Genomic DNA, 12162 nt, shown 5'->3' with positions numbered 1-12162 from the left:
TCGAGCCCACAACCCAGGCATGTGCCCTGACCGGGAATTGAACCCCAATCACCTGGATCCTAGGTCGATGCTCAACCGCTGAGCCACGCCTGGCCAGGCTCATGACCATTTTTTGATGGATGATGAATTGACCTAGTGACCATAATCCTTCTTATTTCAGGCACAGCTGAGGGCACCTCTGGCAAAACTCTGAAACCTGGAAGTGCCAGCACAGGTCTGGAATTCGGAATGTGTCCCCTTAAGAGATGTAGCCCATCTAGTTTGTCCTGTTTACACCTCCATTCTTTACTTTTTTTTTTTCCTTCTCTTAGAAGCTACAACTCACACAGGAAGCAGTAGGACTACCCAAGGAAGACTGCCAGGAGGTAAGCTTCTTTTTGTTTTTTATTGTTCAAAATATTACACATGTCCCTTTTTCTCCCCATTGACCCATTCAACCCCACCCCATTCTGCCCCCCTCCTCAGTTCCTCACCACACCATTGTCCATGTCCTTGGGTTGTGCATATATGCATCTAAGTTCTTTGGTTAATCTCTCCCTCTCCACCCACCCTCCCCCCTCCTTCCCTCTGAGATTCCTCAATGCTTCCATGTCACTGAATCATTTCTGTCCATTAGTTGATTAAGTTTTTTAGATTCCACAAATAAGTGAACTTCTTAGTGTGAAGCCTCCGGGCTCTCATCTTTTGTCTGTTTGGGTTGCTGCAGTGAACAAATAAATGGGAAGGAGTGGGAGGGAGGGACCTGCATCTTCTCTGAGGCCACATTGTATGATATGATATCAATCTGATAATTATTCTGCTTGGAAATCCCAAAACCTCAGATGTCTCAGCCAGTCTGTCAGTATTCTGGCTTACAGAGATTTTTTTCCCCCTCTGAAAGAAAGGGTATAAGTGTGCATTGCCTATATCTCAGTCCCCCAGTACTTCCAATCCTCCTTACCCTGCTTGCCACTTTCTATCATCTTCTCATTTACTTATACATAATGTTTATTTATTTATTTTTCAATCCTCCTCTGAGGATATTTTTCCCATTGCTTTTCAGAGAATGGAAAGGCGGGGGGGGGGAGAGAGAGAGAAAGAGGGAGAGAGAAACATCGATATGAGAGAGACACATTGATTGGTTGCCTCCTGCATGCCTGGACTGGAACTGGGAATTGAGCCTGCAACTGAGGCATGTGCCCTTGGCCAGAATTGAACCCGGGAGCCTTCAGCCCACAGACCAACATCCTAACCACTGAGCCAAACCAGCTAGGGCTGTTTATTGTTTATTTTTATGTCCCCTGACTCCCAAGCTTCATGAAGGCAACTGATTATCAAAATGCTCTTAGTCATATCAAAGACTATTACTTATAAAGATTAAAACCATGCTTTATTCCCTCCCTTAGACACCTCTGGCACGACAGGTGGATCTGTCTCAGGAAATGAAACCAGTAAGAGACATTTAAAGACTTGTTTCACCTGTTACTACATAGTGAAAGGGAAACCTGGGAAATAAAATACTATGAAGTTGTTAGGTTTTCATTTTCTTCAGAGAAGAGTGTCTTCAAGAAAGGGCTGCCAGTGTTTTAGGACCATATCGATGCTGCCGAGATGGACTGGGGAGGAAATACTCTATTGTCCTATTTACTTTTTGCATTTTAGGTACCACTGAAGAGTTTTCTGGAATGACTGTTACATCTGGAGGTTTTAACACAGGCAGGTTAACAAGAAGGAAATTTCCCTTATTTAATTTCTCTTTTAGGGCTGCTATAATAAAATACTATTCCAATATCTTTTCCTAGTATTCCAAATTACCAGACTTAATCATCTTTTTTTGTTGCAGGTACCACTAGGGTAGCTTCTGGCACTACACTTCAACCTGGGAGTTCAAACACAGGTGAGCCAGCCAGGTGGAGTACTATCATTGAGAAAACTACACCCTTAACTTTTCTCAGAATGCTAAATGCTTTTTAGCTCACATTTTTCTACCTTTCTTCTCTTAGAAGCTACAGCACCCTCTACAGGCAGTGGAACCACAGGAATCAATCCAGGTGAGCTCAAAGGCATCCTAACATCTCCACTTTTCAGTGGCATCAAAGCTAATACTTTCGAGCACTAACTATTCTACATACACACTTCTCATTATTATTTCTTTTATCCCTCACTCCAAACTGTGAGGTCCTATTCTTTTTACAGATGAGAAAGTCTGTGGCTCAGAGATATTAACCAACTTTCCCAAGGTCACACAGCAAATAAACAGCAGATTTCAACTCAGGCAGTCTGGCTCCAAAGTCCGTCTTAACTATGATACTATACTACTATTACACAACATCACTAGATTTCTTTACTACATGTCTAAACTTTTCTAGAACATTAAAATTTCTACAGCACCAATACGCTACCCAAATAAAAATTCAACAGGCAATCCTGCTTTATTTCTTTTTCTAGGAGAATCTAGTAGCCTAGTCACTGGCATTCAAACAGTTAAGTAAAGGAAAATACCGTTGTTTATCTAACATTGGTCCTAGAGAAAGGAATGTTATCTTTGAGACTCCCCACTACCACCCCACATTGTACCTTCCCTCCAACAAATTTATATTCAGAATGAAATATAACATTAGAAAATGCATAAAATAACTCTGGAACAAGCTATTCCTGAGAATAGTCTATTTACATAAAAAAGAATTCTGTAGTTTCCTCATCCTATTCTAGAATATACTCTTCTTATTATGGGAATGAAATTATACAGTGTTGCCATTCGATTTTGCGTTAAGGTTCTACTGGAGTGGCCCCTGGAAGTACCAGCTCATCTGGAAGTTCCAACACAGGTGAATCACCGAGGAAACACATGCTCTAATTTCTTTCCTGGGGCTAGCTCTGGAGAAATAGCACACAGTACCTTTTTATTAGAAGTTTCCATTAGCCCTCACTATCTTTCTTTTCACTCTCAGAAGCTAAAATTTCCATAGAAGGAATCCTAACCAATGAAAGTGGAATTGGCAACTCTCGAGTTCCTGCTAATTCACACATAGCATTTGCCTCTTCACAGGGACATTTGTTAGAGGAAACTTATACTTAAGAAGACCATATTATTTCTCTTCGGCAAACCTTATACTGTAATTCTCAACAGGGGTGTGCAGAAGGGTCTGCATTCAAGCTATTACCCTGGTGAGAGGTGGAGGCAATATATGTCCATATAGTTCTATTTAGGGAAACAGAGGTGATGCAAGTAACTCTGGAAATTTAGGCCTATCAAATCGTAGATTTCAAATAGTATGAATTTATTCATCAAATAGAGTTAAATACACTCACGCAAATATTGTTTCTATTTCTTGTTATTAGGAGCTACCACTGGCACACCTGAGAGGCCAAGTTCTGGAAGTAAAACAGGTAAACATGAGAAAGACCCAGAAACCTTGGATAGTTAATCCTAGGGAAACAATTGATCAAGACTAGACCATGAGCCTATGTATTTATGGTGGCCCTGAATGTAAAAATGGAGACTGCACCTCATTTTGACAGAATAACCCCAAGAAATGTCTTCTTTTGAGTCACAGACAGTTTTTTTGTTGGTTATGCCCTTCTCAGGAGGGTAAATGTATCCTATTTGCATTTTCTTTTTCTCTCTTTAGGCACCACTCGTGTGGTCTCTAGAACGACGGTTGCACCTGGAAGTTCCAACACAGGTAAATAATAATCTAATAGGGAATATAAGGAACGTCAGTAATGAGGTATCCTGCCCCCTCGCCAGCAGCTCCTTCACCCAAACACACACATTCCCTACCGTGCCCAGGGGATACCAACAAACTTTTCTCAGTGGCATCACTTCCTCTTATCCTTTCTATCTTTCCCTTAGGGGCCACAACTTCTTTGGAAAGTGGTGGAACCACTGAGGGTGAAATTAAAAAAGGTAAGCACTAGAAGTCAGATAATGATTTTTCTCTTCATCTTAAAGTAAATTACATTGGCTATAATGAACTTAGTGGAAATACTACTCTACCTAAATCTCTTTTGGAGCACGAATTGTCAGGATGTTAGTACTTTATCCCATGTAAGTTTCCCTTTACTTTGTATATTTGTAGTAAAATGGCATAATAGAAACCATACATGATGTATCAGTTAAGGCAAGAAAATTCCTGATATAAACCTCCTAGTTCATTAAGAAATCCCCTTAATTGGTTCTAAATTAAATCCTACTTGTAAGCCAAAGAGAATTCACAAGTTGATTCTCTCCTTTTGTGATTTCAGTTACCACTGGGGTCACTATTGGCACAACCGTCGCCCCTGGGAGCTCCCACACAAGTGAGTGATGAAAAAGTTGAAGATCCATATGACCTTTAGAGACCTGATGTCTGCCATAGGAATTACATATTTTCCTAAATTTCTGTATCCTATACCACTCTCTCCTATTTATTCTCAGAGACTGCAACTTCTGCAGAAGTTGGAACTACCCCTGGAGCTGGAATGATAACTGGTAAGTGGTTTGCTCTTTCAGCCATTTGGATTTTCAGTGGTTTTCTGTTTGAGTCTGTGGTAGTTGATTAAACGAGTGAGAAGATGGCTGAGATAGGGTTTTATAACCTATTTGAAGAAAAAATATGTCAGGTCAATAAGACGGGCCTTGTTCTTCAGGTTTATTTTTTCCATACACCAGCCTTTTAGATGTGATTTTATGAAGCTAAGAATAATACATAGCTCTCAGTCTTTTCTCTCTCCTGCCTTTCTTTGCAGGTACTACTTTAGGGTCTGCTGGAGTTTCCAGGGGCCCATGGAGTTCCAGTCCTGGTTAGTGGATATGTTTAATTCATCCATCTTGGGATTCTCTTGCATATAAAACCCATTCTCTCCCTGTCTAGGTTGCTCAGTAGGTTGGAGTCTCATCCCATACACCCCAAAGGTTGCAAGTTTGATTCCCGGTCAGGGCACACACCCAAGTTGTGGATTTGATCCCGAGTCGGGACACTTACGGGAGGCAACTGATTGATGTTTCTCACATCACTGTTTCTCTCATTGTCTCTCCTTCTCTCTCTCTCTCTCTCTCTCTCTCTCTCTCTCTCTCTCTCTCTCTCTCTCTCTCCCCCCTCTCTCTTTCCTTCTCTCTCTAAAGTCAATAAAAACATGTCTTCGGGTGAGAATTTAAAAAACAAAAAATATTCTCATGGCTTTATCCTCATGACTAAGGTCCCAACAAATTAAAATTGTTTGTTTTTTAAAAAATTTGTACTCCCCCAGCCCTCCCCAATACATACCACCAAGGAGTCTCCACTGAAGCAACAAGAAGCCAAGTCATAGGAAGTAAAATCACTTTTCTTTGTTTAAATCATTAAACCATAGAAAAGGGGCTCAAGAATGAGACTTTCACCTAATATTTATTGGTTTGGGGAAAATGAAAGTATATGGGGAAACATGGTATTTATTTTTCTTTGCATGAAGAAACCCCTTTACTACTCATAAGAAGCATGAATTTATCCAAGTCCATGATATTCTCAGGGCAAAAAAAAAGTCTTTGCTATTTTTGCTAGATCTCTCTCTCTCTCACTCAATTTCACAATCTATCATTCTCTCTCAATCTTATTTTCATTTCTATTTCAACTTCCACTGGTATTCTTTTTTCACCACACTTGCTGAAAATTCCAGCCTGGGATAGTCAATGTTACTGACCTGTACTCTCTTTTAGTATCCCAGGCAAAAAGCCATCTTCTACAGGAATATGTCTTCTATCACAACATAAAATACTTTCCAGATTATGGAATTGTTTAAAGTCACCTTAATTTTTTTCTTTTATACTCCAAGGGACCACAGTTTCACAACTAAGTAGTAATACCCCTGGGAGTAGAATACAAAGAGATCAGTCATGGCTTTGTAGGACTGTTGATTTTAATTGATTACTAGGAGGATGTTGCTATCGACAGAAGATGAGAAAACTTTTTATTTGAACACTATTTTGAGCCAGTTGGGGTTGACCATCTTAATGCACTAGAATTTCCTGGACTAAAGATTTCATCAGCTGCATCTTTATTAGGACATATCTTCCCAGCGCTAGACTCCTTAATGGGGACAGGCGTATTATTTTTGTTAAAATATTTCCCTACTTGTCTTCATAGGTACTAGTATCATATTCATATTAAGATTTTTTTGCTTACTCAATGAAAATCATCAAGGAGAAAAATATTTATTCTATTAAGAAGAGTAGGGGTATAAAATAGTTCAGGAAAGAGCACAGCAAATGAGGATGCTTGGAGATTATTTGGAGCCTCTACATAGCAAGATTACGACAGAAATTTCCTGAAGTGAGAAAAAAAAGGGGGTCACCCATCAATTTTATATTGCATAATGACAGTATTATAACATAGGGATTTAGTTATGACCAAAAAATTGAAACAAAATCCATGGATAATAGGGAATAATTGAAAGGTTTTTAGTAGGATGATTACCATGCACAGGTTTTCTTTTTGGGAAGATTAACTAGACATAAGTTAGAAGATTGGTATGAAAGAGAGTAATAGTTGAGGTATGTCATCCAGTTTGCAGCTGTTAAAGTAAGACGTGAGTAGAGACTGAAAAAGGCAGTAATGTGGGGAAACACAGGGCAGAGGAATGAGCAATGTGTTGATAATTTGGAATGATTAGTGTGTGGTGCTGGGAGATGAACAAGAGGAAGAAGTTTAGTTGGGTTCTAGTTCATGGTTTGGTTACCTGGGGGGATCGATGGTAGTGCTATCCACAAAATTTGGGATTATACTGGAGGAAGAAAAAAATGATAACTGATAGAAAATATACTGAAGTCAAATTTTGAGTTTGAGTTTAAAGTCCTCTGAGGTATCCAAGTAATATGCTCAGCAGGAATGAGAAGCACAACTAGAGCACAGGAGAGAGGCCTGCACTGGAGATGTGGATTTGTCAGTCATTTGCTTACAAATGATATTTGAAACTGTGGATACTGGTGAGTTTATGTAGGGCAAACACACAGAGTGAGATGAGAAGACAAAGAAATTAAAACATGATTCTTTAGTCTTTAAGGGGTAGTCCAAGGCAAAGGAGCCTAAAAAGAGAAAGAATTTGGGCTCAATAATTGTCAGTTTGAAATAAGTCAAGCCCATAAGTCAGAATGTTGACATTCTGGGATGTGACCCAGTAGACCATACTGGTTGTAAATTTGAGGATTCAGAATCTGAAATCAAACAGGATCAACCAGAATTTTCTGGGGACACGTGTGCTTTTGAATCCAACTTGTTTTCAGAGAGCCTAGACATAGTTATAAAACTTTGAAATTAGAAAGAACTGTGTTGCTATAATTAATTAAAAATGTAAGATTCTTATTCTTGTCCATCTTTTTCAATCTTCAGGAGTCACCAACATAAATCCAGAGAGCCAAGCTACTGGAAGTGAAACAGGTAAGCATGGGGAAGCAAAAAAGGTGAGGGTGGGGAAGGCACCCATGTCCATGATACTAATTCCAGAAAAGAAGGATCCCTGAAGACTGGAGTTTACCACAGGGAATAAAATAGAGCATGAAAAAAATATGTTTATTTCACCTTCTGGGGCAAGGAAATCTAGGGAAGGACTATATTCCATTACAGAAGCACATAGATTTTTCCTAAATCATGATCTCCATCCAGTAAGAAAGACATTGCTACACATCCCCCGCCTCTTCTCCTCTCGCCCACTCCAGGAATCACTGGGATGAGCTCTGGTCCTGCGTCCTCACCTGGAGGTTTTACAACAGGTAATTCAAGCAGCCAAGGGAATTCTTGAAGTGTCTCTAGGGACAAGGTTGGACACTGTCTTGTCATTTTCATATTCACAAACCCTCAGTCTTCTCAATTTTTCCTCCTTTGCTCTTACAGGAGGCACATCTTCAAGCAAAGGTGTTGGAACCACTAAAGCAGGGATTTCATCAGGTGAGTTTCACTGGATTTCGATTCTCAATGACTTTTCAGTTTGAATTTACTACATACTGATTGTGAATAAAAATGAGCATGGCTGGAAAGTGGTTGCTTTTAATTTAATAACAGATCCCAAGACTTATCTAGATTAGTGCCCTGATTTTTCCTAGAGAATATTCCATACCTGTAATTCTCTAGACACATTATTTTTAAAAAATATGTATTTATTGATTTCAGAGAGAGAAAGAGAGAGGGAGAGAGAGATAGAAACATCAGTACTGGAGGAAGAAAAAAATGATGCGAGAAAGTCATTGATTTGTTGCCTCCTGCATACCCCACAAGGGGTCAAGCCCGAAACCTGGGCACATGCCCTGACTGGGAATCAAACTGTGACCTCCTGGATCATGGGTCTCAACGCTCAACCACTGAGCCATGCTGGCCGAGCAGACACTTTTTTTTTTTAACTTTATTCTTTTTTTTTTTTTTGTCAAGCAATTCCACAGTATTAGTGATAGTCACCGGTAGCCAAGAAAGTAGCAGAGATCACTACAATGGATGCTAGCTAGTAAATTTGTAAATTAAGGTGTTCATTGAGATGCCTAACCCTTGATCATAAGTTTAGATACAGTTTTTTTGTTGTTTGTTTGATTTCTTTCATTGGAGAACCAGAAAGATAAGTCGCTGGAAGAAAATCATGTGACTATAAGACAAATATTCCCTAATTTAGTAATTAGATTCTAGATGATTCTAGATCTAGAGAAATAAGATCTATGAGGCAATTGGGACTCTTTCCCTCATATTTTCTTTCAATATGCAAGTATTAGAAAGTGCATTGAACAATAAGCATGGCTTAACATGGTGCAAGAAAATTTGTTAAACTGCTTTTTATTGCTTCAGAGAAACAGAAACACTCTTTAAACTACACTGTTCTTAGGGCGAGAAAGCCTTTGTAAGGCTCATCCTTTCTCCTTATTACAGGTACCACTGGGATAGCCTCTGGCACAACAGTTATTTTTGAAAGTTTCAACACAGGCAAGTAAATATTTAGTAATTGGTTCTAAGTAGCTAAGCTTAGAAAAATAAAAGCCCTTCTCTGGAACTGACTGTTGTAGCATCAACAGAGCAGTCCTGACCCCCTTCTTGTTTGCCTTTTTTAGGGGCTACCACTGGAGTTGGAATGCAAACAAGTAAGTGTCAGTGATTCAAACTGTTGCCTTCTCATTAATGACTCCCATGCCTTTGACCCAACATAGGGGATTATTGAGGGTAAAGATAAAGGCCCAGGAAATAGGGTAGACTCTCATTAAAAATGTTCTTTTCCAGCCATGGAAAGTTGTCTTCTTGCTCTGAGTTTTTGAGCTCAGACCAGAGCTCCCAGTAAGTTTGTAAGGGTGAACATGGGAACCTACTAAACAGAGGATTAGGGGCTAAAATCCAGCCAACATCCCTACAAGGTGTAAATCCATGAGGCCTCATCTGCCCAAGGGGGTGTTTTTATAATTCACAAAGGTACCCCCTGGACTAGCTGCAGCATTGGCCCAGCCTTTCATCTGATTTCCTTTCTCTCTTTGCTGTTGATCTTTGAAAATAGTGATAAGAGGTGTGTCTGAAATAAAATGTTCTTCATTTGCCTTTGTAGGTACTACTATAGTATCAAGTAGAAATACTGGTATCCCAGAAAGTTCCAGCCCAGGTAATTGAAATGACTGACTCAAAATGAAGTTTACATACTAAACATTTGTCTCCCTTAACATCCAAGTGCTTGAGATAACCAATATTTATCTCTTTAAATGAATATCCAACTTAAACTGTAAAAGAAAAATTGCTCCCGATGGACTTAAATAGGCAAGAAAGACTTTATATAAGGTTATTGCAATAAGGGTGAAGACCACTGCAATAAAGGTGAGATTTTGAACTCAACTCTGCTGAAACAGAAGGCTCGCGTGAAATAGTGGAAAAGTACTGGAGGGCTGACATTAGAGGAAAGGTTGGCCTAAGTGTTTTCTAATTGGTCCTTATAGAATGAAATTAGACTTCTACATTCCTAGAGACAAGAGAGATAAGAGTGCTATTCTTCTTGATAATTACTTGTCAAAGGGGTGACTCCCAGATCCTTGAAAAAGACATTCCTGGGTTATAAAACTGGCCAGAGCTGGAGGAATATTTGCATCTCAAAGAAGCAGAGAAAGAATTTACAATTGTAAATTTTCTAAAGTAAATGCTCTAAGAAAGGGGATACAAAAAAGCCCCAAAGTGTCCTACCCAGATAAAATAAAATGACCCAAATGTACTGTGATGAATTGTCTATTCCACACAAAGCTTCCCTTGAGCATGAATTTATGTGACACATAGACTTGATATGCATATGTTATTCTAATAAATAAAATACCATCCTTTTATTTCCCCCTCAGAAACCACTGTAGTAACAACAGGAAACCAGGAAATTAAAAATAAAACAGGTCAGTATGGGAAAATTATAATTTCTTTATTACTTATTCAACTAACATTTCTTTAATACCTTATATGTATTAGAATCTATGGCAGCCACTAATAGCAAGAACATCAATAAAATAGAGCCCTTGACATTTTATTGCTTTGTGTGAGAGTAGGGGGTGGTAGGAGATTATTATGGGCACAGAAACTGTCTTTACAGTGTGTTTAATGCTAGCCCATAAACATGTACAACAATTATGGTCTCAGGATGCAGTGAGTGGAGAGTGTTTATTTCCACCTATGAGTTGGCACTGTTGCATGAAGGGATCAGAAAAGATATGATTGGGTTTAATATTGGCTGAGGTGAGAAGGGAATTCTACTAAACAGCCCTTGAGAAGACAGAAACACAAGACAGCATGAGTGAGTTCAGGAGTCAACCAGATATTGGTGATGATTGTAGGAGGTTCAGGGAAGAAATGATATTGAAAAGGTAAGTAGAGGGAAGTTCATGAAGAACCTTATTTCCAAACTTAAGCAAGACTTTAATCGTTACACTAAATGGGATCCTTGTAAGAATTTTATTAAGAGAATAATATGATCAGATAGATGTTTTAGAGAAATTACTCTGATAACAAGGTGGAGATTAAGAGATTGGTCTTTATGTTTCTTCCTACAAATTTCTTCATTGAACTCTTGGAATTCTGGTTCAGGGAAGATTTTTCTGCTACATTTATGTCTAACTGATCATCACTCTCTCCTACTGCTGGTTTCTGCTACTCTGCTAACCTTAGTTGGGCATTAGCCTAGCTTCCCTCAGTAAAGAGAGACTTTTGATCCCCCAAACTCCCACATCTTTAATTTCTTTTCTGTTTTTCTGTACCTATTATTTGTTGTCATCCCTCTACTGAAACATGCAGAAATTTTAAGTTCCTCTTAAATATGCTGTTGCTTCTAGGCCAGACTTTTTGCCTAGTAGGTAGAATAAAAGTATTAATCTGATTTTTAATTGTTTGAAAGTAGAATTTGAAATTTATCAGTAAATTGTTGGGTTGACCAAAATATGCAATATGCAAAGCCTCAAAAAGAAACATATCACCAGTTTAAAGCATTTGGTGGGGGTGGAGGTAGAGCAAGGTTGAAGTAGTTCAAGGAGACAAAAAGAAGATAAAAGTTCTTAAAGGGTTAAATAAGTAACTAAAAATAGTTATATTTTTCCTATATAATAAGAAATTATTCTTTTCCCTTTTTTTTTTTTTTTTTTTTAAATATATCCTTATTGATTTCAGAGAGAAGAAAGGAGAGGGAGAGAGAAACATCAATGACGAGAGAGTCATTGATGGGCTGCTTCCTGCACGCCCCCGACTGGGGATCGACCCTGCAACCCGGGCATGTGCCCTGACCAGGAATCAAACCCCGATCACCTGGATCCCAGGTCGATGCTCAACCACTGAGCCATGCCCGGCCGGGTTTTTCCTTTTTTGATTGTATATTTCATTGTTCTATTCATCAGAATTGTTTTCCAAGAAAATTTTGAAAAGAAGTTTACCGTGATGTTTTCTCATTTCTCCTTCAGATTCTCATATACTCCTCTCATTAAAATTTGAGATCCAAAGGGAATACTCTCTAATGGTGGAATTTCAAATGCTATGAGGAACAGAAAAGGAAGATAGATAGGAATGTGTCTGTTTGTAAGACTAGCAATGTAGCCAATTATTTTCAGCAATGAGATAATTCTGTTTACCCAAAAACTATTGTAACAACTTTAGGGACTAATATGAGTTGTCTGTTTGTATACAGGATGTCCAGCACCATTTCCACCACCTCCAGGTAAGAATACCTGCACTTGAAATTCAATCGTTCTGC

Source organism: Miniopterus natalensis, chromosome 2 (assembly GCF_054644295.1).
Source record: "Miniopterus natalensis isolate mMinNat1 chromosome 2, mMinNat1.hap1, whole genome shotgun sequence".
NCBI lineage: Eukaryota > Metazoa > Chordata > Mammalia > Chiroptera > Miniopteridae > Miniopterus > Miniopterus natalensis.
Note: the sequence above shows the minus strand (reverse complement) of the source record.